The sequence below is a fragment of the Panthera onca genome, chromosome B1, assembly GCF_046562875.1.
Source record: "Panthera onca isolate mPanOnc1 chromosome B1, mPanOnc1 haplotype 2, whole genome shotgun sequence".
Taxonomy (NCBI): domain Eukaryota; kingdom Metazoa; phylum Chordata; class Mammalia; order Carnivora; family Felidae; genus Panthera; species Panthera onca.
This window is the reverse complement of record NC_138342.1, coordinates 148,534,260-148,561,805: the sequence shown is the minus strand read 5'-3', so window position 1 is coordinate 148,561,805 and position 27,546 is coordinate 148,534,260. Positions and strand designations below refer to the sequence as shown.

General features: G+C 34.5%; 1 protein-coding gene and 1 pseudogene across 1 annotated transcript in view; both read right to left on the bottom strand.

Annotated features, from left to right (window-relative positions):
- The window catches only part of GALNTL6 (polypeptide N-acetylgalactosaminyltransferase like 6), a 1,203,008-nt gene that overhangs the window by 1,000,401 nt on the left and 175,061 nt on the right, over window positions 1-27,546 (bottom strand). The gene's annotated exons all lie outside the window — the stretch shown is intronic.
- On the bottom strand, window positions 24,845-26,267 carry LOC144616021 (BCL2/adenovirus E1B 19 kDa protein-interacting protein 3-like pseudogene; annotated as a pseudogene).

Genomic DNA, 27,546 nt, shown 5'->3' with positions numbered 1-27,546 from the left:
AACCAGAAGCCTGTACCTCCCACTCCCCTTCGCCTATTTTGCCCATCCTCCCACACCCTTTCCCTCTGGCAACCATCAGTTTATTCTCTGTATTTACAGGTCTGATTCTGATTTTGTTTGCTCAACCTGTTTTGTTTTTTAGTTCTACATATTAGTAAAATCATACGGTATCTGTCTTTCTCAGTCTGATTTAGCAATTTCTATTCTACACTTCATTCCTCAGGCTTGTGTAATGTTGAATGCTTTATTAAATATATATTGTTTTATCCTTTTAATTGTTACCTCTATGAACTACTGATTTTCAGTGTGTGTGTAATAATTCCAATTCAACCCTTTAACCTGGAATTTTTGTACTCATGTTTGTAATTGAAATAAGTTCTTAATTTTCTTTCCTTTTTACTAAACTTCTATAAGACAGGATTCTAGGAAACAAAAAGAATTATAATGGCTTTTTATTTTCTTCTACTTGCTTAAAAAATTTTAATGTTTATTTTTGAGAGAGAGAGAGACAGAGACAGAGTGTGAGCAGGGGAGGGGCAGAGAGAGAGGGAGACACAGAATCTGAAGCAGGTTCCAGGCTCTGAGATGTAAGCACAGAACCTGACGTGGGGCTTGAATTCACCAACCATGAGATCATGACCTGAGCCAAAGTCAGAGGCTTAGCCAACTAAGCCACCCAGGCACCCCATCTTTTCCTCTATTTTCTGATAAGCCATCAAGGTGATTGCAAAGTGGTAGAATAATTGATTCAGAATACAGCTCTGAAACCCATTATTTAAATTCAACTCCTGATTCTGCCTCTTATCAGCTGTATGACTGGGCAGATTACTTAATTTCTCTACAGATTATTTCATCTGTAAAATTAGGATTATAAAAGTTTTGATCTCAGTGTGTTTTGTAATGATTCAAAGGATATATGTAAAGTACTTAGAAGGGTGCCCAGCACATGTTATGTGCTCAATACATTTCAGCTAACTATAAAACGGATAATGGTCAACCAACTGCAAAATTATAAACAAAAGGCAATCAGTGTGTAATCAAGGTACAAGGTTTAAATGCTTTGTAGATACGTTATAAAAATATACAAGTAATATCAGAGCAAAATAAAAAGTGAGTAATGTTAAAGTTCCCTCTAAAGATAAGAATGGGCTGTTCTACTCCTGGTAACCTCGGAAGAGGAGGCAGATGACAGGAATCTGCTATGTGAGGGACAAATATATAAACTGACCCATACACAGGAGGAATGGAAAGTCCATGAAGACATATATTTTTTAAATTTTAAAATGGGAGCTATTTATTATAAATGATGCTGGTAAAAAACAAAAACAAAAACAAAACACCTTTAGACTGAAAGATGGAAAATGAAAGCTAGAGCATGGGTAAAGCAATGACACTGAAAAGGTGGCTAGGCATGTGATCCAGAGAAAAAGAATAATAAAATTTATTAAGTGATCTCTCCACCCAACTTGGGGCTCAAACTCAGAACCCTGAGATCAAGAGTCACATGCTCTACCCACTGAGCCAACCAGGTGCCCCTATGAGAATAACTTATAAATAGTAGGAAAGGGAAAAAGTGATTAAAGAAGATTAGAGAAGCTTACAGATTTGGTGGCAGGAATTTTATTTACCCTATTATACTGATGTATCCTCCTTTTAAAATTGTGAAGTATCAGATAAGATGAATTTTCAAGGGTGAAGTGAAGGATAGGGATCTACAGGTTTGATGGAAAATGAAGATATATGGAATACTTATTTTTTAAGCACCAACTTGACTTATATATTTTTTTCATTCTGTCAAAACTCATCTAACTTCACATGGTCCCACTGGAAGCTTGGGGCTTGCAACAACTATTTATTAAACATGTTTTGAAAATGGAAGTTCACATTCGCTTGTGACACCAAGGATACAGCAAACACAAATAAGATCCCACATTAAAATGACAAATCAGGTGTGGGTGTTTTTAAGGATTAATCTTAGCATGCTCATTAAAGCTAAGCATATGATATGCCTTCAACTTCTTCATTTCTTCTAAGATAACTATTTTTTTCCCTTAAATCTAGAGCTATAGATGATAAGATGACGGGTTAATTAGAGTGATCAGTTCAAGTTCAGCCAGGAAAACAGAAACCATGAAAAGTACTTTAAAAAGACAATTTAATAGGCAATTGCCATAGAGGAAGATAAAGGATAGTGAAGGCAACCCAGAGATTAGCAGGAAACCACTTTCCCTCAGGTGGGGAAAACAAAGGCAGGGGTCAGTATCAACAGAGCCCGGCCATTGGGACTGTCAAGTAGGAAGTGGGAACACAGAGGGCAAGGGGACTAAAATCAGGGAGAACACACAGTGGCTGATAAAGATGCTGCCCAACACATAGACAGCCAGGAAGAAATACTCTAGCCTTTATTGGCCTCCTCCTTTTTTTCAGTCGCTATGTCCCCAAATGGCCAAAACTAGTCCAAGGCAACTGGCTGCTGATTCTGGAAAGACTGGCTTCTTGAAATACAGAGCCCAACAGAGAAAGGGCCAAGAACCAAGAATGAATCTGGCAGCAACTGGGCAAATAGGCCAGCACAATAGGAAGGTATTGTTACGAAGGAAAAGTAGAAAGGATTTTTATTGTTTAGCAGTTATTTATATTCCTTCCTAAGTGAAATACTGTTTTACGTCATATAACTTAGGGTGGAATCTTTTTTTTTTTTCTTTCTCATTGTTTGGCACCTCATAAAATGTTATCAAGAGTACGAACATATCACTAAGTTACTGAAAATTACTTCTTATCACTACATCCTGCTATCAATTTAGTTGATATGTATACAGATTTGATTGTCAAAAGGATAATATAAAGCAATAAGCCAAAACAACACATTTGGACTTATTCATTTAAAAATAATTAGGTGAAAATCTATAATGAATTTAATTTATAATGGATGGATGGACTTAGCATATATATATATATATATATATATATATATATGTGTGTGTGTGTGTGTGTGTGTGTGTGTGTGTATACACACACACACACACACACACACACACACACACACATATATGTAAATAGTTACTTTTTTAACCACACATGCAACTTTCTGAATATATAGGTAAATAGTTACTTAAAATTTTTTTTAATGTTTATTCATTTTTGATAGAGAGACAGAGTGTGAGCAGGGGAGGGGCAGAGAGAGAGGGAGACACAGAATCTGAAGCAGGCTCCAGACTCTGAGCTATCAGCACAGAGCCGGATGCAGGGCTTGATCCCACGAACCATGAGATCAAGATTTGAGCTGAAGTCGGATGCTTAACTGACTGAGTCACCCAAGCACCCTGGTAAATAGTTACTTTTTAAACCACACATGCAACTTTCTGAAAAAAACAATCTTCCAGGGTTTTTATGGAAATTACAACATTTAAAAGGAGAATCTATTTTTCTCTTACATTTTATAATACTAGTATATTAAATATAAATCATTAAGATTATTCATTAGTTATTTGCTGTTAAGAATATTAACTGGTATAAAAATTCAATTCTATTCCTACTGTTTTTTATTTAAATTAAAAACTAATTCAATGAGTTTATATTCTTATTCCAAAAGTAGTTCTAAAACAAGGTAAATTGGGGGAATTATTTCTATATTCCAATACATTATTTCTATACTAGTTCCTCTAAACCTCTCATGACATTACAATCTCAGATACCTTGAATGAACAATTTTTGACTCATTTACAGCTGATGCATTTTGAGTTTACGAAATTAATCTTTCTGATGGTCCTTGTCTGAATGCAGATTAATCCATTATAATCTAGATGAATCATAGAATTGTATGCATTTCATTGTGAAAGTCAGCAAAACAAAAATGTAATCCTTGATGTTAAACAATAATTGCAACTATTGTGTTTGCTGAAATAATTTGATGGCCAGAGATAAATATTTGTAACTATTCTTAATTTGTTTCATATTATGTATTTCAACTTTTGGCTTACAGCTGCTATAAATATTTTCAAGATTGTAAACCAGACAAAACATAGGATTTTTAAAAAAATATTCTTGTTCTTTTTGATCCCTTTGCTCAAAACAAATAAGTCATTTGTGAATGGTATATGGATGTTTGTCAATTAATATGTAACAAAAGAAAGAAATTTCAGCATATTAATTCATCTTATCTTTATTGTAATAATTTCAATTTTCAGGTATTAATGTTAAAAAGGAACTTGGTTTATCCAAGTTTAAAATAAGTATACAAGGGGCTCCTGGGTGGGTCAGTTGGTTAAGCAAACAACTCGTGATTTATGCTCAGGTCATGATCTCATGGTTCATGGGATCAAGCTCTGCCTTGGGCTCGGCACAGACAGTACTGAGCCTGCTTGAGGTTCTTTGTCTCCGTCTCTCTCTGCCTGTCTTGTACTCACACTCTCTCTTCCTCTCTCTCAAAATAGATAAACATTTAAAAAATAAAGAAGTATACAATACTTTTATATTATATTTCTATAGTAAATTTGGTATCTTGTGGTTCAAAGATTCAGATATAGCCTATTATATGAGGCAAAGACACCAATACCCTACTTTGCCAGCAGCAATTGATGTTTATAACTACCTTTTTAACAATTGTATATACATGTTTGCAGAGTTACCAAATTTTTAATGACAGTCACAGTTTTTAATAATCTCTTCATTTTTCCCAACATCAAAATATCTTGGAATTCAAATATGTGGTGTGTTTTATCAAGTCAAACATCTTGTAAATACAATATTCTATCAAAGTGTGGTAGTAAGATAGAGGTGATAAGTTATTATCAAAGTTTTAGGGATATCACTGTAAAATAAACTTTGAACAACAATAGAAGGTTTCTTATTAAGTCAGCAACAATATGCTTCATTGGGTGGGGGCCCTCAGAGAAATGGAGCAAAACACATGCTTCAGAATTATCTCACTTAAAGACAAGGAGGTTGGGTTATTTTATTTTATTTTATTTTATTTTTTTAAATTTTTTTTAACGTTTATTTATTTTTGAGACAGAGAGAGACACAGCATGAACGGGGGAGGGGCAGAGAGAGAGGGAAACACAGAATCGGAAGCAGGCTCCAGGCTCTGAGCCATCAGCCCAGAGCCCGATGCGGGGCTCAAACTCGCGGACCACAAGATCGTGACCTGAGCCGAAGTCGGATGCTTAACCGACTGAGCCACCCAGGCGCCCCGAGGTTGGGTTATTTTAAAATGATTCTTTCAGTCACTTCCAGCCAACAAGTGATGTTGTTGTACTCATTGCACACAAGGCTAGTTATATAATTTGTAGGGCCCAGGCATAATGAAAAAGTGGAGACCTATTCAAGGACAAGGAAATCAACCTCCCCTTCCCAGGGTCCTACTGCCCTAACCCACAGTGGACAGGTGGTTCCCAAAAGACTGAATTCCCCAGCCGGCTGCAACATGTTCTATACCTGGATGGAGTAGGCAAGATGCCTTGGCTAAATGTGCCACTAAGTTAACAACTCAAGCTGGGATTGGCCACTGTCCCCTCTTTAATATGCTGGTGGGCACACACCCAACTCTCCAGGCACCTATGCTAAGGCCTACACTGGGGTGTTGAAGGTGAAGTTTAAATGCTATGAATGCCTCCCATTTTCCCTCCTTCACCTCTGAAAGAACTGGTTTTCTCCTTGGCAAGGGCAGCCAACAGTTGCTAGGTGGAAGTGAAGAAGGGGCAGCCAAGAATCAATCCAATAGAAACAGGAGAGTAGGGTCTGATGAGACCATCTGAGCTAAGACTCCAAGCAACCCTATCCCCACCTCCTTCACCACACTCTCCATTATCCCAGTAACTTCATTTACAAATAAAGTAGGGACTGTGGGTGGAATACTATGAATGAAGTCTTCCTGAAGAGGCATGGGACCTTTCAGAAGTGTTATTATTTATCTTTTTTAATATCATTTTTAGGAACATTCTGAACTTAAAACTTAATTATAGCTTAATAAGATGTTATTAGTCAAGAGTGGGAGAAAAAAAATTGAAAATTAAAAATGTTTGAATAGATTTAAGTATCCTCACCACAATACATATAGTCTAAAAATGAGAACATAGTTTCAGAAAATTCAGAAAATATGGAAATTGAAAAATAGCATAAAAGCAATTAGTGATTAGCAGTAGTTTTTACTTCTCAAAAGACTGACTCTGACTATAAGAGTACACTGTTCCTTTGCAATTTACAGGTCTTTTCTCTCAGGTAGCTTATCATTATTACTTTGTTTTATTTACCACATTTTTTTTCACAGTGATGTAAGTAGATATGGAATCACTTTTATGTATCTTACTTGGAGACTTTTGTACATTTCACTTGAAGACCCCAAAGTGACTGCAGTTTTAAAAATTCAGGCCGCTTATCAATTCTGGACTGCTTTATTTCTTCACTTGCTCTTTTACACTGTTCTTGATTTTATTTTCAATACATTAAAGTATCATGGGTCTTCACTTCCGTTTCATATCACATCTCTACAAGCTTTTTTCTGAGAAAATTTCTTATTGCTGTGCTAACCACATCTACCTCTTAAATTGTCCTCTCTATAGTATTTATCCTATTGGTTAAGGTTTTTTTTTTTCTTTTTTCCTGTTTACTAATTAAATAATTCTAATTTTTTTTTTTATTTCTAGTAATTCTTTGAGTTTTTTCCTACACCTAACTGCTTCTGTTTTATAATGCCTGCTTCTGTTTCATGCTTATTATTTTATCTATTTTCAGAAAATAAACACATTAATTTTTAAAAACCCATTATTTTTTTTTAATTACTTGGAATTAATAAACCAACTAATTATCTACTTGCCTCATTTGTTTTGGAATTTTGTTTTGCAGACTCTTGAGAAGGTGTTTCCCTCTCCTTGTCCCTCTCTCTCTCCCTTTCTTTTTCTTTGTTACTCTCTCTAACCTTCCCTATCTAGATGTTCTATAGTCACTTCTAACTAACACATTGTTTTCTTCAAATCTAAAATTAGTATTCATCCTACAGATTGAAGATTCTATCCAAGAATGATTTTAGAAATATGGTTGATCTAGACGCTCTCCAGAGGGAGGTTCGGTCACAAACCTGATCTGGAAGCTCTGTTAGTCCTCCTTCTAGTTCCCCTGTTAGTCCCACCTCTCAGTCCAGGAACATTCTCCACACTGACAGGGTGGTGACCTTTGGACCTTCCTTCAGGTCAGGAAAACTCTGCCTCAAGCCTTATTTTCTAGCAGTAAACCTGACTTCATTCTCCAAAATGATAAGAATTGCTTTTAGTTCCTATTACCTTGAATTCCCAAGTGCCTAAAACTTTCTCTTTCCCAGAGCCCAGTAGGCCACTACCATCAACTCTAATTGCTGGGTTGTGTTTTTATCCAATTTCTGGTCCTCAGAGGTGTCTATTGTGTTTTGGGGCTGTGTAAATATTTTTTGTTTCTTCAATATTTGTCTGTCATTGTGATGTATTTTGAAAGAAGCAGGGGGTGATGTAATTATCTCTAAAGTATGAATTTATAATACTTTCTATATCCAAACCTTGGTGACTATAAAGTAGGAAGACATTGAAATTGAATTATTTGATAGCATGTTAAAGATGTTAACGATGGTTAAAAACAAAACAAAACAAAATAAAACAACAACCCTATCTCATGTGGGTGGCCATGGAATAATCCCACTGACCTGGTACAATTCAAATACTCTGACACTTAAATCACAGATAAGCCTAGTAATGTTCTTATAGTTATCTCCATTTTTATTGTTGAGGAAGCCTATGCAAAGTAAGCATAAATGACCTGCCTGATGTCAGAATGGAAAAATGACAGAGCAGAAATTTAGAGACTTTCTAAAACTGACACACTTTCTATCATGCCACCACACCCTTTTCCTAAATGTTAAAAATTAAAAGGTGCATGTTATAACTATATATTAATGAAAAATTTCTAATTTTGATTTCATATGTATTCCAAAGGTTGTTTTCTGGACCAAGATAATGCCCACATGAAAATGCAACATGAAATATCTGGGATATACTTTTGGGTTTTATCGTTTTTTTTTTTTTAATGTCTATGCTAGAGAAGTCATGATTATTAAAATCAAGTTACAATTAATTCTTGTCTGAATGACTCTGAAGTCTACAGGTTTTTTGTTTTTGTTGTTTTTGTTTTTTTGTTTTCACCCACTTTTGTTTTGCTTTGGTTTCCTGGCTTGGGATTATTTAGATAACACTGTAATTAATAGTTTGTAGAGTTTGGCTAAAACTCAACTCTAAACCCAAGTAAACACTTATGAAACTTGTCTCCTTCTCTTAGATGCACAGCTGAACTACTATAATCAGCCCTTTACATGAAGATGTGACTCTCTGTCTTGTACTTGGAATGTGAGCTGAGCAGATGTGTTACTACTGAGACAATTTAGAGTGGATGTGCCTTCCCCACATACTCTCTTTTCCTGCTCTCTGAATGCTTGACAGTATCTGGGCTACAGAATGAATGAGCCTGCATCTTTGAGCTAACTCCTGCAAAGGAACCACCAGAGACTCATCAACCAGAACACCAGTGGATTTACTTTGATGGATGCAAACTTTTTAACCACTAAGATTTTTAGGGATGTTGTAGCAGTGAATATTAATAATTAGCATATATGACCAATCACATATTCTTAGAAGCTTTTAAAATGGTAAATACGTAATCAGTTTTCAATGTTTTATGTTAGCTATTTAAGTTTAAATGCAAATTTTCCTATGAAAATAATACATTTCCTTGTAGATTTTATTTGTTGCCACAGATTTGCCAGCATAATGTAGATTACAAATCCTACTAAATATACTGACATAATCTGTCTTGAGAATATAGATTTTAAAAAATTGTACTAAAATCCAGGAATATATCATAAGAGTCATATTCAATGGTCAATCTGAGTTTATTTCAGGAAATGAAAAGTCATTTAATATCTGAAAATTTACCAATAGGCAACAGATGCACTGAATATGACTTATGATAAAATTGCAACTTTTTCCCTGTTACGGGCTGAGTTGTGTGTCCTCAAAATTCATATGTTCAGGTTCTAACTCCACTACCTCAGAATATGGCTGTATTTACAGACAGGGTCTTTAAAGAGGTAACTAAGTAAAAATGAGTCTTAGGGTAGGCTCTAATCCAATATGATGGGAGTCTTTATAAGAAAAGAAAATTATGACACAAAAAGATGCATGCAGAGGAAAGGCTATCTGAAGACGCAGTGAGAAGACATTCACCCACATGCCAAAAAGACCTGAATAGAACACCTTGACCTTCAATTTAAAATTCTAGAATCTGAAAACAAATTTCTGTTGTTTAATAAGCCATCCAGTCTGTGGCACTTTGTTTTGGCAACCCATGCAACTAATATACTTCCCTCCCTTTGATATTTATACATTCAGCATAATGATTCCATGAAAAATTGGGCACATAATTAACTTTTCTGTTCATTCTTGGGTAATAAATTGTCCTACAATCACTTTAAGTCATAACACAAAGTCTGGACTAAATAATAAATCCAACATATTAATCAACCTGCTTCAACAGTCAGTTGAAGTTTAGATTTCCCCTCCCTCTTCTGAATGCCCAGAGTTGTAATTGGCAGCTGTCTTAATTAGGGAAAGGAAGTGGAATTGGCTTCTGCTCTCTATTTCACTTGTTTCCTTAATTTCTAACTGTGTTTTTGAGCATTATGGGAAGAGGAGGAAAAAAAAAAAGAGTGGTAAGGTCATCGAGTGCTTCTGATTTGGTTGGGTAGATTTCTTGCTCTTTGGGTCTGGGAGATGGTTCAAAGTGATTTTTCTCTCATAAGTATTTCTTTGTGTGTGTTCTTTAGAGATTTTCGTTCCTGGGGACCTTTCACTTGTGACTTTCATGTTATGGATGAAACATCCCATTTCCTAAGCCCTTGATTCATCTATGGTCCACATCACATGAACTCATACTGTTGAAGTCTTTCCTAGATGACCCACATCTATTTCACAGATAATACCCACTTATTTCTTGCCCCCCAAAACCCGGAGAGTACAGACTCATCCCAGTACAGTCACTATATCCTGCTACCAAAACAGTGTGCAGTACAGTAAGTTTGAGAAATGCTTCATATTATATGCTTTCTTATAAACATTACCAATATTTGTCAGCATATTAAATGTATTAAGTAGACTCAACATACAGAAACTACTTAATTTTTAAGCACTTACTCCAAATACATTTTTTCATGAAAGCGATTATGTGCTGATTAGCCTTTATTAACATCCTGTAGAAGTAGCATTCTATGATGTAGCAGAGACAGTATTGATCCCTCAGTAGCCACGTACTCTCTAACTTATCAGATCCCTTCTAGTTAGGTCTAGTTTAGTCACTAGTTACATAACTAATTTTGGTGAGATGGCTTTAAGCGGGTGTGATATGAATCACAGCTAAGTCCTTTAAGTGTGGATTGCACAAATCCTCTAACCCTCCAAGAAACAGTGGAGCCATGTGTAGAAATGGTGGAGTCATAAGATAAAAAACCCTGGATCTTTGAGTCATTGCTTGGAAGTGATTTGTGTAAATGAGAAATTAATCTTTATTTACAAAGAAACTGAGGTTTGACTCCAGCAAAATCTAACCCTACTGATCAATACATACAAATTTAGGAAAATACACTTGTTTATAAATTTCAATTCACTACACATGCTCTGGTCTTCTATGGGAAGCCCATAAAAGAGAATTATGTAATGATAGTAATTTTCTACTAAGCCCATTTTACAGGTGTTTGTTAAAAATTTGCTATTTGTAAACCCTAATAAATTTCATGCATAAGTCAACTGACAATTTATTAACTTCTTTTAGTCTCCAAAGAACTCAAAATTTTGATACTTTGAATTGCTTTCCCAAAACAGCTGAAGCATCATAAGTATAGTTACTCTAATATTTGTTTTCTGTTGTTGGACTTCCTATACTTCAAAATTGAAGAGTCACAAATGCATTACTTAAAATAGAGTCAATCCTCTTTAAAAGAGCACCTTTTATTCAGTGAAATTTTCAACTGCTTGTCCTCATTCTTTTCAGTTCTGACCTGCCCTTTTGCCCATCAGAATGTCTTTCTTTTGCTTCTTTTTTTTTTTGTATGTCTTTCTAGTTCCAATTCAATGAAAACCTAACCCTAGTTTAGCCTACTTCCTTAAATACATTTTCAGACCAAAAATATTAATATATTTTCATATAAACTGCTTATATAATTAATTTTAATAGTTTCACTTATACATGTCCTCTTTTCCCTAAAGGAAAGGGCACCAACTTTCACTTCTTTATTAAATCATTTAGTTATAGGCTCAGAGATGAGTGTTTGGTAGCCACATAATAATTATTTGGGAGCAGAACCATTATGATAGTTTACAGGATAGCATAATACTTAAGAGGATATATCCTGGGATCAGATATCCTGGGTGTTATCCCAGTTCCACCACCTACATGTGGTATGACTTAGAAAATTACATACAGAGTCTCATTGCCTCCAAGAAGGTAACAGTATGGGGCGCTTGGGTGGATTGGTCAGTTGAGCTTCCAACTCTTGGTTTTGGCTCAGGTCATAATCTCACAGTTTCTGAGTTTGAGCTCTGCATCAGGCTAACAGTGCAGAGCCTGCTGGGGATTTTCTCTCTCTCCCTCTCTCTCTGCCCCTCTTCTGCTCATGCATGCAGTCTACATAAATACATACCTACATACATAAGTTTAAAAAAAGAAGATAATAATAATACCTACAGGCTTATTGAGAAAAAAATAAATTGAATAGTTTAAGCACATTATTTGTTATTATCACTGCATGTTACAGATAGAATCAGTGATTGCTACTGGAATTTCCCACTCAGTTTTCCATTTCCATAGAATATAAACAATCTAGTCACTAAGAAAATGTCATTGGTATTAATAAACTCGTATGATATTATAAAGCCTACAAAAATACATACAGCAAACTTGCAGTAAAGGACTATTAATGACACTATTTAATTATCATTAAGGAAGCATTACTGAGGAAGTCACTATTACAATAATATTTTATAGAAATGTATTGATACTGAAAATGATGAATGAATAATTATTACAAAAATTAATAACTTTTTATTCTTTCCTTAGGATGTTACAAAATTCAAAATGTTATTTATCTCTAACACATGGTAAGGAAAATATCTTATTAATTACATTACCTATAAGTACATTTAAATCATTTCCCACAATTGGGTATTAATACATACTTTTAGTTTTATGAGTAAAATTGAAAGACTTTTTATAATTTAGTGTTTTAAATTTTTTTTTCAAAAGGCAAAAAAGTTTTTCAGAAATAACTAGCATGTGTCTAAGATACAGCAAATTATTCTTGATATGCATCTCATTTCTAAACAACCTTATAATTACCTTGGAGTGTATTTTTCACTTTTGTGTTTATGCTACAGTGAATTAGGGGAAATGTGACAAGGGACCAGTTGTGGTAATGTGGTAATTAAGACTTAAACAGATGTCACCATTAATAAGAGACTTAAATGAAGTGTATGTAATAAATGGTTGCCTTCAGCTGCTATGGCAGACCTAGTTTCATTGGTAATGGTATCTGGAACTGGTTCAATCTCTAATAATGAACAAACAAAAAAAATTTACATAAACCTAATGAGAAATTTGTAAACTACCAGTATTTTTTGCAAGCCAAAACTTGATAGGCATTAAAGATTTTTAGGATGAAGGACATACTTAAAAAAAAAAAAAAAGGATAAAATTACAAAAGTAAAATGTCTAATTTTAAGAATGTCTCCTGAAACTCTCAAACAGAAATTGCTCATCAATATATTATCAGTTTGGGGTAAGACTCATGGATTCTCATTTAAGTGTAATAAATAAGTTAATATTTATGATGCATTTAAATTTTTTTAAATGTTTATTTTTGAGGGAAAGAGAGATAGAGCATGTGTGGGGGAGGAGCAGAGAGAGAGAGGGAAACAGAGAATCCAAAGCAGGCTCCAGGCTCCAGCTTGTCAGCACAGAGCCTGACACAGGGCTCGGACCCACAAACTGTGAGGTCACGACCTGAGCTGAAGTTGGACACTAAACCAACTTAAACTGAGCCACCCAGGCACCCGAATATTTGCAATGCATTTAAACCAGAGCCTGGTACATCATAAGTGCTATGTATGTAACAATATTAGTAATAATAATGTTAGTAATAATAACAGCTATTAGTAATAATAGTAATAATGGTAGTAATATATTAGTAATAATAATAGCTATTATTATTAGTATTTATCGAGCACCTAAAATAACTAATTAAAGCAGAAGCACTAAAATTGTTATCACTGCTTTGCCTTACATCCTGTGCTGGGTTGACCATGCCCTCCCATCACCTGGTTACAAGATATGGTGAAATTCTAACCCCTGCTACCTGTGAATGTGTCCTTATTTGGAAATAGGGTCTTTGCAGATATAATTAGGTTAAGACGAGATCATTCTAGAGGACTAAAGTGGACCTCAATCCAATGTGACTGGTGTCCTCATAAAAGAGGAAAATTTGGACACTGCCACTGGGAATGATGGCCATGTGAGAATGGAGATAAAATTAGAAATATGCTGCCGCAAACCAAGGAAACTCTGGGCCCACCAGAAGCTGGAAGAGTCAGAGAAGGATATTTCTCTACAGGTTTGGCCCTGTCATCATTTTTATTTCAGACCTGTAACCTCTAGAACTGTGAGAGGACACATTTCTTTTGTTTTAAGCTCTCCAGTCTTTGGTACTTTATTATGGCAGCCCTCTTCTCTCCTCCAAAGAAAGACATGTCAGGAAATACAAGGAATGCATTTCAAAAAATAGAATTCATTGTACACTTTGTGTTCCTTTCTACAATTCTTACTGGATTCAAATTAACCCAACACACATTAAAGTTGTTTTAAGACTTTTATTTATAAGCGTATTCCGAACAACTGTCAAATACGTAAAAGCTTGACTAGCTCATTCAAAATATATAGTAATGGACTCAATCAATTTCTTAAGATCAAAACCAGAAAAGCACACATTTTTACCTTCTTTTAACTAAAACAAAATTCTAAATAAAACTTTCATCTTGAATACTGATATAAAATTCACCCAATAAATATTAAAAAGCACTATGCTCACAGCACCTAGATCTCTAAAATATGTATTATTTAAGTGAACCCTTATGAGTATTCAGAGATCCAACATCAGTAGTCCTTTAAATCTCTGTGATGTCATCACTAAAATACAAAGCATGTATTTCTGATATCTCATTAAGGACAACTTTTCACAAAATGCTGGACTGAGCCTAAAATATAAGCATCATCCTGATAGAAAAAGTCAAATTTAAATTTACACTAAGGATCACTCAAACTTAGAATTTCTCTCTAGTTTTTCTCATTTATAGGATCATCAAATCTGCTGGCTATTCCAAGGTTTGATCTGGGGATTTGAGGCGATTCTTTGGAAATAGAAATATTTTGGGTTAAACAAAAACCTGTTTCTAAATTTATATCCAAATCCAAGTTGGATTAGTCAATTTCCACTGCTTCGTAAAGGTGGCTGCAAATATAGCTGATGTTTGAAGCTATTTAATTTTATAGGGTTAAAGCTTATTTTAAGCAGGATTAATATTTGTAAGGTAAGGACAATGTTAGTCCATAGTAGGTCTAATTTTTATGGGCAATTCTTGAACATAGAGTGCTAATTCTGGATAAATAAAATGTTCCCCAAAAAGACATTCCAAGTCAATAGTAAAGGCACCAAACAAGTATTTCAATATAGAATTATTACAGCAACTGCTCTTCATAATCATGTACAAAAAAATTGGTGAAAACTTTCCATGCCATTTAAGAAGGACAACTAAAACTAATATTAATCAGTTAATTAGCTAATTTGCACAGTACATATGTAATGGTCTATAGACACATGGAGATATATTTTTTGCCATGAATCTTGTGGACTCAAATCCAGTTCATTTGTTGTTATATTCTAGTGTTTGACATATGCCCAGCAATGAGCATGCTATGGGGATATGCACTGTGGAAATATAACAGAGGGACGATTGCTCTAAACAGTCTTACAGAATCATTAAGAAAATTATTTTTAATCTGAGACCTCAGTTCCAGAAGAGGAACACTGTAACTAAAATAAGTCTCACCAGAACTCAGAGTCCACTAAGAGCAGAGATTGGGAAGACAAAAGTCTGGAAAAGCAAAGCAATTCCTGATCATGTTGGGCCTCCTAAACCACGATGAGAAATGTGGACTTCAACTTAAAAACAATAAGTGTTATAGTGAGTTGACTGATGTCTCCCCAAATTAATGCCCTTCTGGAACTTCAGAATGTGACCTTATTTGAATAGAAGGTCTTTGCAGGTGTAATTAATGTGATGAACAAGATGACAGCATACTGGATTAGGGTGGATACTAAATCTAGTGAGAGTGTCCTTATAAGAGACAGAGAAGAACACAAAGAAACACAGAGAAGGTGTTGTGAAGACAGAGGCAGAGATTGGAGTGATGTGTCTATAAGCCAAGGAGTGCCAAGGATTGTTGTCACTCATGAAAAAGTAGGAGAAAGGCACAGAGCAGTTTTTCCCTTAGAGCGTCCAGAAGGAACTGGCCCTGACAATTCCTCAGTTTTATATTTCTGGCATCCAGAATTATGAGAGGATTGATTAATATTGTGTTAATCCACCAAGTCTGTGCTAATTTGTTGTAACAGCCCTAGAAAATTCATACAGATACCAGTGAAAGATTTTGAGCACAGGAGCTCTGTCCTTTAAAAGCATTAACTTGTTTAGAACGGTTAAGAGTGGAAAGTTGAGGGGAACACAATAAACAGAAGAAATTGCTATACTACCTTTGCTATAACTAGTAATAAAAATTAGAAGCAGAAGCAGAGTAAGAAAATGGGGCAGTGCTATTCCCCTGGGAGGTAACTAGAACTATGTGGAAGACACTTCGAGTTGTCATAATGACTAGGGGATGCTTCCTAGGGCTCAGGATGCTAACACCCTAGAACTTGTTGAGATATCCTGCACAACTAAGAGTTCACACAACTATAATTCCAACAGCACCTACAATGAGAAACAGTGAAAAAAAAAAACAGCAAAGGACCAAGTATCATACACTTGTTTAGAGTACTTAAGGGTCTCATTTTGCTACTGGCATCATGCTTTTATGCTATACTTTTGCTACTTACAATAGGAAAAAAAACCAAATCCAAAAATTTTAGATGCCACAAAAGGAATATCACATTAGGAGAGAAGAAGTTTTTTTCAAACTTAAATATTATTTTTGTTTTCATATTATAAAATAAATACATGAAAATGTGAGTAGAGTCATACAATATCACCAATTAATAAATCAGTATCTAATAAATAATAAAATAGATATAAAATGAACAGGATAATAATTAGATAATAACCATTTCAAATAACTATGACTTTTTTTCCAAAATGTTTTCTCTAGGGATGACATTTCAAGAGAAAAAAAAAATGTATCTGGAAAAAGAACACTGAGAGGGGAAAAAAAAAAACATACATCAGATTCACAAAGCTGTTTTCTGGATGTTAAGAGCCAATGACTGAAAGACTCAGCTGGGAAAATAGATGATATATAAACTGAAAGATTAAGGTTTCTCTTTAATGGAAGGCCATGATCCATCATTTACCGCGAAACCCAAACAAGAAATAAGTACACCTGTTGACATTCAACAAACATTCAATATGCCCAAGAGCACACAGTTGTTTATAATCTAGTAGCTTTTTATCAAACTGAAAACACATTTTACAATATAGCATCAGTTATCTAAAGCTTCCTGGTGCTTGAAAGAGTAATGAGAAAATATCAGTAGGTAGGTGGTGGTTATTGTTGGAATATACTTAGAGTTTTTGCTATGATTAGTTATTTACTGTATTCTTAGCTTATTTTTCAATTCCTACTGGTAAATTATTGCCAAAACATCTGTTTTCTTGGAGCGTTTTGGGGTATCTTAGGCTAAGCTATTGTTTTTAAATTTCTTAAAATTCCAAGAGTAATTTTTCAAGATTGCTTTTTAAGAGGAAACTTACACTATTCCTGACCAATAGGAAATATTGGAACCATTCTTATTTGGCTTTATATGTATAAATGCTACCCTCAGTTTTGCTGTTTAAACCATCAGTCTCATTCATATAAGTAAAAGTGATGGTGAACAAACATTTTCCCTTCCTTTCTCTGAATTTATTTCTGCATTACCTTCTTTTAATTTATGTTAGACAAGTAAATTTTATTTCCTTTTAGCTAGGAAAGATGAGATTTGTTAGTAATCAGTCAACTTTTTCTAGATGAAATTCAAATGATACTATCCCTTTGACTCTTCTTTTGAATAATAGGGGTTTTTTGTAATTGATTCTGGATTCTAAAATATATTTATCACCTCATATTCAATACTTGGTTAGGAGGATGCTCCTAGTATAATATTCTACATTTTTTCTTGGATGCTAACAATAAAAATGCAAGGTGAACTTCTCCATTCCATGAGTTCAATCAAGTACTTAGTGAACAGCTATTATTGGGATACCTGATATAGGTATAATAACAACAACAAAAACAACAAATAAATAAGGAAGAGACAGGCCCTTTCTCAAGAAGATAACATTTTACACACAATGATAACTGTTGTTGGTTGGACTATTCAGGAAACAGATTTACACTAATATCTACTTTCAGGAAGTTTATTAATGAGAAAGAGGAAGAAAAGGAGGATTGTTATGCAACCACAACAAAACATCACCAAAACTAGTGGCAAAGTCTGAAACTGGGATGGCCTTCAGAGCCGTCCCAATTTTGAGTTGAGCATTAGTATCCCTTCATTAGTCAGTCATTTTATATGAGCTGACTCTGGGAAGGAGGCAAGATTATTATATATTATTTATGCTTGTTACTTGAGCCCAAATTCTGACTAGATGATAAGGAAAGTATCAGGTGAAAAAAATACCGGAATATGCAGTGGATTACATCACAAAAGGGGAAACCCAAGATTAGGAAACCTGACTCTTAGAATGGGCAAAAACTTGCCTACCTTTGCCTTGGAAGGAGATATTATTTTTATTATATTGTAATGGACATCCAAGATATCTCCACCTTCCTAGGCTATTTGCTGTACGTCTTTGCAAAGATGGCCCAGGACAAGGGCATTCGGTGCCTCTGCTCTCAAGGTGTGCAGAAATACAAGAAATCCATGGAGGACTTTCTCCCAACAAATACTGTTGAATTGTATGTCCTTCTGTGAATATGGACTGTTGCATTTCATTGGTGTTAAAGTTGGCTCGTCATGATGAAAACAAATTTCTGTTAAAGTAAGTAATGACTTACAGGAATTTATAGTTAGCTTGCCATGATTCCTCAGGACTAACGGAGATGATATCTTTAACCCTATATTTATATAGACAGTAAATGATTATTTTAAAAATGACTTCACACTTTAAAGTTAACTGTGTCTAGGTAAACCATTTACCCTGTCCACACCTTTTTTTTCAACCTATTTTCCTTTTGGGACTAAGCAAAGTGCTGCTATTTAAATTGCCAAGTTTTTGTTGGTACTCTGGAAATGTAAACAAGAAAGGTTCAGACCTTGGGGTGCCTGGGTGGCTCAGTCCCTTAAGCTTCTGACTCTTGTTATGGGCTCAGGTCATGATCTCACATTTCATGAGTTTGAACCCACATTGGGCTCTGTGCTGACAGCACAGAGCCTCCTTGGGACTCTGTCTTCCCCTCCCACACTCTTTCTTCTCTCTAAAATAAACAGAAAAGGTTCAGATCTTTCGTATAATCTCAGTATAAATATAAATGTACAGATGTGTAAATTACTACTCCATGAACATGAGGTCCTATGACCTGGATGTACACTTGACTACATTATTTACTATGCCTTGGATATACTGCACACTTATATCATGATAAAATGAGAGTTTTAGTTTTTATGATGCCTAAGACCTTTCCCAAAGTTAATATACTATCATTTTGTGAAGACTGGCATAGTATTAAAGTGAGACACGTCCTTGATTGTATTTCCCAATTTTCCTTCTCCTAATAATTTCTTTATTGAAAATGGAAGGGACAAAAGCCACTGGATTAGCACTGCCAGTTCAATGCATCTACACTCTAGGTGTCCTGTCTCTCACAAAACTTCAACACATGTCCCAGTTTCTGAGACGCTCTGTTATTTACCTTCTGATGAGGTTCTAAAAATCCTGCTGTTATACAACATTGTCTTTTTCCATCTTAACATATAAAAAAGATTCATTTCTCTGAGTTTTCAATTTTTAGTAACTGTTTTGTTTTCAAACAGAAGCAGTTCACTTAAATTTGTTCATTGAAAAGCTCTTCTGGTTTTCCTTCCCATAACACCCATTTAAATATATATATATATTTATTTATATATATAAATTTATATATATATATTTTTATATATATTATATATATAAATTTATATATATTATATATATATATAAATTGATTCTAATTTTGCTTCTTTGACATTGTAGGCAGTGTTGTAATGAATAACCAAATTCAAAAACAGAGGCTACAGTTTAGAAGGTTCTAACTACGAAAGACAGACACCTACATAAAATCTGTGCTGGTCTCCTTTACATACAAAATGGTTTTCAGTTGAACTTCTCATAAGGAGGGTAAGAAGAAATAAGAGACAAGGAAAAAGATAATGGAATTATTTTTCACTTTCTTTCTGTTCTTCTACAACTTCAACTAAGAATAACAGATGAAAACTGAAGGTCTACAAAAATGACCTTTAGTTTTTCTTTTATGTTCTTAGAGAGGTTTTTGGGAGGACATTGTTTTTATCTTACTTCAGGAAAACAGGTGGCTCATTTCTACTTAAATCCTGGCCTTATCACGTGAGGCATCTGTTTTTTACAGAAAGAGATTTTAACCTCACATTGCCTATCACTCTGTGGGATCCATACATTATCATAAGTAGATATTTAACTAAAAAAATTCTAGGGGCACCTGGGTGACTCAGTTCGTTGAGTGTCCGACTTCAGCTCAGGTCATGATCTCCTGATTTGTGAATTTCAGCCCTATATCGGGCCTGCTGCTCTCAGCAAGGAGCCTTCTCTGGATCCTCTGTCCCCTTCTCTCTCTGCCCCTCCCCCACTTGTTTGTCTCTCTCAAAAATAAATTAAACATTAAAAATTTTCTTAAAAAAAGAAAGAAAAATAAATCTAAAAAAAGATAAAAATATTAACTCTGAAAGTTATACACATTAAATTGGATAAAGGTCTAATGGAACACTAAAACAACACAACAAATTTAAAAATTATTTTGCAGAACTGTAATTGCTCACAAATCTCTAAGATGGTGGTATTTTTTTTTCAAAATATGTTTATTTATTTATTTTTGAGAGAGCCCAATATGGGGCTCAATCTCACAAACCACGAGACCATAACCTGAACCAAAATTAAGAGTTGGTCACTTAACTGACAGCCACCCAGGCAACCCCAGTCGGTAGTATTTTTAAAATTCTTTCAGGGGCGCCTGGGTGGCGCAGTCGGTTAAGCGTCCGACTTCAGCCAGGTCACGATCTCGCGGTCCGTGAGTTCGAGCCCCGCGTCAGGCTCTGGGCTGATGGCTCGGAGCCTGGAGCCTGTTTCCGATTCTGTGTCTCCCTCTCTCTCTGCCCCTCCCCCGTTCATGCTCTGTCTCTCTCTGTCCCAAAAATAAAATAAAAAACGTTGAAAAAAAAAAAAATTAAAATTCTTTCAAATGGCTCAGGTTTAATTTCTTGTCTGTGTGGATACTACCTGATGATTAATTCACTAAAATATTTGTATTCATATATGGTAACAATTTCCCAACTGCATTATAAGTTTATCCAAAAAAAAATCTTACATATCATACTCTAATTTTCTTAGAATTACATAGCTTGTGAAAGATGGTACAAGGTGAGGTCCTAATGGTTATACTTAATATGTCATTAGTTATAATGTTTGATCTTGAAATTCTACTTTATTCCAAATAAAATATTTTCTATTTATCGAGTTGAAAAAGAATCTCATATACATCCTAATAGGAAATATTATATATTTCCTAGGTTAAGGGATATTTTACGATATTCATTTTTCCAAATTTAATTTACGAGCTGTGGGTGAAAGGAGATTACAAGCTTTCCTAATGAGAAAACAAAGAGACTGTAGTATAAAATACTTTTTTATATATTTCATTTAATTAGCATATTATCCATTCACTAAAATGTTGAAGATAATGAATTTTCTTTCAAAAACTGAATAAAAAGCCACATTTTTTTGAAACAAAAAAATATGGACAATGGGCTACAGAATCCCTGTAAAAAAGTAAAGTTTATTGATGTACCATTTTTCACCCTTGTTCCTAGAATTTATTTTTGTTACAAATTAGTAGGTTAATTGCATTTAACTGATCAATAGAGGTTGAAATGAGACTACTAATACAGGGTTTCTAAATATCAGAATGTATTAATTTTATTCTCTAAAAGACATTTTCATAAACAATGCATTCTGTCGTTAATAGAGTATAAAAACAAATGCAAATCTAGTTTAAAAAATGTTTTTATTTAGCCGCTTCATATACTATGACCATTAAAGCTAAACAAAATTTATCTATTCACAAACACTGTAGAAATGACATTATTTTCAATGTTTTGTGTTTGTTATATGTAGATACAGCCCACTCATTTCCTTATTCTTTATTTTATTTATTTCTTTTTGGGGAATTAACTATATTTTGTCTTAGTAATTTTCAAATACACATGGACTCAAAACTTAACCCAAAATATGGTTGGCAAAATTTTTATTTAAATTCCAGTTAGTTAACATACAGTATAATATTAGTTTCAGGTGTACGATACACTGATTTAACATTTCCATACAACACCAGTGCTCATCATGGCAAGTGCAGTCCTTAATCCCTGTCAACTATTTAACCTCTCCCCCACCCATCTCCTCTCTGTTAACCATCAGTTTGTTATCTATAGTTAAGAGTCTGTTTCATGGTTTGCCTCTCTCCGTTTACCTTTGCTCATTTGTTTTTTCTTAAATTCCAAATATGACTAAAATCAGATGGTATTTATCTTTCTCTGACTGACTTATTTCACTTAGTATAATATTCTCTAGCTCCATCTATGTTGTTACAAATGGCAAGATTTCATTCTTCTTATGGCTGAGTAATATTCCATTGTATATATATACACCACGTCTTCTTTATCCATTCATTAGTAGATGAACACGGGCTATTTCCATAATTTGGTTATTATAGATAAGGCTGCTATAAACATAGGGGTGCATGTATCCCTTTGAATTAGTATTTTTGTATTCTCTGAGTAAATACCTAGTAGGGCAATTGCTGGATTGTAGGGTAGTTCTATTTTTAGCTTTTTGAGGAAACTCCATGTTGTTTGCCACAGTGCACTGGTTTGCATTCCAACCAACAGTGCAAGAGAGTTCCCCTTTTCCACATCCTCACCAACACCTGTTGTTTCTTGTGTTGTTGATTTTAGCCATTCTGACACGTGTGAAGTGACATCTTATTATAATTTTATTTTGTATTTCCCTGATGATCACAGATGTTGAGCATCTTTTCATGTGTCTGCTCACCATCTGTATGTCTTCTTTGGAAAAATGTGTATTCATGTCTTCTGCCCATTTTTTTGTCTTTTATCCATTTTTTAACTGGATTGTTCTTTTTTGGGGTGTTGGCTTTTATAAGTTCTCTATATACTTTGGATACTAACCCTTTTTATCATTTGCAAACATCTTCTCCCATTCCATAGGCTGTCTTCTAGGTATTTTCACTGTGCAGATTTTTTTTTTTATCAAGTCCCAGTAGTTTATTTTTGCTTTTGTTTCCCTTCCCTCAAAAGACAATCTAGAAAGAAGTTGCTATGGCTGATATCAAAGAGGTTACTGCCTGTGTTCTCCTCTAAGATTTTATGGTTTCAGGTCTCACATTTAGGTCTTTCATCCATTTTGATTGTGTGTGTGTGTGTGTGTGTGTGTGTGTGTGTGTGTGTGTGTGTGGTGTAAGAAAGAAGTCCAGTTTTCTTATTTTGTATGTTGCTGTCCACTTTCTCTAACACTATTTGTTGAAGAGACTGTGTTTTTCCCATTGGATGTTCTTTCTTGCCTTGTCAAAGATTAACTGACTACATAGTGGTAGGTTCACTTCTGGATTTTCTTTCCTGTTTCTTTTCTGTTCTGTATTTTGTGCCAGCACCATACTGTCTTGATCACTACAGCTTTATAATATATCTTGAAATCTGGAATTGTGATGCCTCCAGCTTTGCTTTTCTTTTTCAACGTTGCTTTTGCTATTTGGGGTCTTTTGTGTTTCCATACAAATTTTAGGATTGTTTGTTCTAGCTTAATGACAAATGCAGGTGGTATTTTGAAATGGACTGTATTAAATGTGTAGATTGCTTTGGGCAGCATAGACAATTTAATAATATTTACTTTTTTGATCCATTAACATGGAATGCTATTCCATTTCTGTCTGTCATCTTCAATTTCTTTCATTAGTATTTAATAGTTTTCATAGTAAAGGTTTTTTACTTCTTTGGTTAGGTTTATTCCTAGGTGTCTTATTGTTTTTGGTGCAACTGTAAACGGGATTGATATTTTAATTTTTATTTCTGCTGCTTCATTATTGGTGTGTAGAAATGCAACAGATTTCTGTTTGTTGATTTTGTATCCTACAACAGTACTGAATTTATCAATTATGGCAGGTTTTTTTTTTATGGAATCTTTCAGGTTTTCTATATAGAGTACCATGTCATCTGTAAAGAGTGAAAATTTTACTTCTTCCTTGCTGATTTGGATTCTATCTATTATCTATCTATCTATCTATCTATCTATCATCCATTTTTTCTGTCTGATTGCTGCAGCTAGGACATCCAGTACTATGTTAAATAACGGTGGTAAGAGTAGACACAACCCTGTCTTGTTCCTCACCATAAAGAAAAAGATCTCAGGCTTTCCCTATTGAGCATATTAGCTGTGGGTTTTCACATGTGGCCTTTATTATGTTGAGGTATGTTTCCTCTAAACCCACCTTGTTGAGGATTTTTATCATGAATGGATGTTCTTATTGTCAAATACTTTCCTGCATCTATTGAAATGATCATATGGTTCTTATTCTTACATTTTTTTAAGTAGGCTTCATACCCAGTGTCGAGCACAACTCACAACCCTGAGATCAAGACCTGAGCTGAGGTCAAGAGTCAGACACTTAACCAACTGAGACACCCAGGCACCCCATCCTTGCTTTTATTAATCTGGTGTGTCGTGTTAATTCAATTGCGAATGTTGAACTACCCTTGCAAACTAGGAATAAATCCCACTTGATCGTGGTGAATTTTTTTAAAGTATTGTTGGATTTAGTTTGCTAGTAAAACTTAAAATTTTTTGCATCTACGTTCATCAGGGATATTGGCCTGTAGTTCTCTTTTTTAGTAGAATTTTTGTCTAGTTTTTGTAGTAGGATGACACTGGCTTCATAGAATAAATTTGGAAGTTTTACTTCCTTTTCTATTTTTTGGAATAGTTTTAGAAGAATAGTTATTAAATTTTCTTTAAATATTTGGTAGAATTTTGCTGTGAAGACATTTGGCTTTGGACTTTTGGTTGTTGAGAGTTTTTGATTACTGATTTAATTTCTTTGCTGGTTATTGGTCTGTTCTAGTTTTCTATTTTTTCTGTCACTGTTTTGGTAGTTTATATGTTTCTAGGAATTTGTCCATGTCTTTTTTGTTGTTGTTGTTTGTTTAAAATTATTGCCCAGGATATTTTTTCCTTGTGTCTTGGTTGATTTTTTTTCTTTTTTAATAACTATAAATTCAAGCTTATTGAAGCTTGCCTTTGTCTTGAAAAAAAAAAAAATAAAACAACTAAGCTGTCACATCAACCTGATTTCATTTGAAGAGAGAGATGATAGTTATCTTGCAAGAGTAAAATTTATACCACAAATGATGCAGGTCTAAGTCTAGTGGCACTAAAATCAGATGATAGCATTGTTGACAAAATTATAATCTGCTGGTGACATTTGTGGAAAAGAAGCCCTTTTCTTTTTAAATTTTTTTATAACAGTAAATTCTGTTAGGAATTTTTAAATAACAGTAAATTCTGTTAGGAAATTCTAAAATGTCTTACAGGCCAAAAGGGAATGAGGTTAGTAAAATGCTTCTACAGAGTTTGAATAAAATACTGGATTTGAGAGTTGCTGGAACTTGGATATGTAAAAATAGGGTGGTAGGTTGGGTCATGCTTACAATGGTAACAAGTTCAAATAAACTACTGTAACAATACACCACTTCACAGGTCACACGCTTTTCCAGGGGTTTCTCTTTCCTTCAGTAGGTGCTGGCAGAAGGTGTGCTCAGTCGCTTTCCGATATAGATGTGTAGCCCCAAAGCCAAAACATGAGAGAGGAAGAAAGATGGAATGAACACTTCCAAGAAATCCTGTGGAGAAAACACCCCCTTTCTTCATGGCCCCACTTTTCCTCATGCTTAAAGCAATGGAACATTTGGGGTGTCTGAAGTGGAACTCCTTAGGTGGAATGTTTTCAGGTCTGCTGAACCAGTTGGACACCCAGTCTACACTTTTCTTCAAAGGATCAACTTCTTTCTCTTCTTCTGCAACCTCTTCCTCTGAGAGTTACGGGCCCTACTGGCGTATATCTGCACACCAAACATAATCTGCCCATCCTCTTGTGGGGAAGGGCTGTCACAGTGAGAACTGGCTCTTGAACTACTCTGTCCTGATTCATGTTGTTGTATGCAAAAGAGCCTTTTCCATGTCTCCACTGCAGACAGAAGATGAGGAAGGTACATGTTCTAGCCCCCTATTTTTCTCATTGCCATTATCATTGCCATTGCTGCCGTTCATAGGGAGTTCTACCCAGGAACTTTTGAGGCCAGCTGTCAGGGGAAAAGGCTGTTCACCTTCCTCACAGTTGTTGTTGTGAGGGAGCGGTGGCTTCTCTACTAAATGAGATGACATTGTCAGGTGGCTGAAAGACCTGTGGTGGCAGCAAGAACATCTCTGGTTCTTGGGCCAGTCCATTTCTTTTTTTTTTTAAATTATGTTTTTAAATTTTATTTATATTCAAGTTACTTAGCATACAGTGTAGTCTTGGCTTCAGGAGTAGGACCCAATGATTCATGTCTTACACATGACACCCAGTGTTCATCACCAAAACTGTCCTCCTTAATTGCCATCACCCATTTTACCTATCTTCCCACCCATACCCTCCCCTGCAGCAACCCTCAATTTGCTGTCTTACAGGTTATCCAATTTTTTGGTATATGGTTATTCATAATATTCTCTTATAACTATTTCTATTTCTCTGGTGTTTGTTGTTATTTCTCCTTTCTCATTTATAATTTTATTTACTTGGGTACTTTCTCTTTTTTTTTTTTTTTTTTTTTTTTGATTAGTCTGGCTAGAGGTTTATCAATTTTATGTTTCGGGTTTGTTTTTTTTTTTTTTTCCCAAAGAACCAGCTCCTGGTTTCATTGACCTGTTGCACTGTTTTTTAGTGTCTATATCATTTATTTCTGCTATAATATTTATTGTTTCCTTCCTTCTTCTGGCTTTAGGCTTCATTTTTTAATTTTTTTCTAGCTCTTTTAGGTGTAAAGTTAGGTTATTTGAGATTTTTCTTGTTTCATGAGGTAGGCCTATACTGCTGTATACTTCCATCTTGTAACTGCTTTTGCTGCATCCCAAATGTTTTGTACCATTGTTTTTCATTTTCATTTGTTTCCGTGTATTTTTTAAATTTTTCTTTGATTTGGTTGACCCATTCATTGTCTAGTAGTATGTTGTTTAACCACCATGTATTTATAGTCTTTCCAAATTTTTTCTTGTGATTGACTTCTAGTTTCATATCCTTGTGGTCAGAAACGATGCATGGTATGACTTCAATCTTTTTATATTTGTTGATTTGTGACTTGATATGTGATCTATTCTGGAGAATGTCTCGTGAACACTTGAAAAGACTGTGTACTCTACTATTTTAGGATAGAATGTTCTGAATATATCTGTGAAGTCCATCTGGTCCACTGTGTCATTCAAAGACATTGTTTCCTTGTTTATTTTCTGTTTAGATGACTTGTCCATTGATGTAAGTGGGATATTAAAGTCCCCTAATATTATTGTGTTATTATCAATTAGTTATTTTGTGTTTTTTATTAATTGTTTTATATATTTGAGTGCTTCCATGTTGGATGCATAAATATTTATAATTATATCTTCTTGTTGGATTGTCCCACTTATGAGCACATAATGCCATTCTTTGTCTCTTTTTACAGTATTTGTTTTAAAGTCTCATTTGTTTGATGTAAGTATTGCTATTCCAGCTTTCTTTTTACATCCATTTGTGTGATAAATGTTTCTCCATCCTCTCACTCAATCTGCAGGTGTCTTTAAGTCTAAAATGAGTCTCTCGTAGGCAGCATATATATGGGACTTGTTTTTTTTAATCAATTATGACACTCTA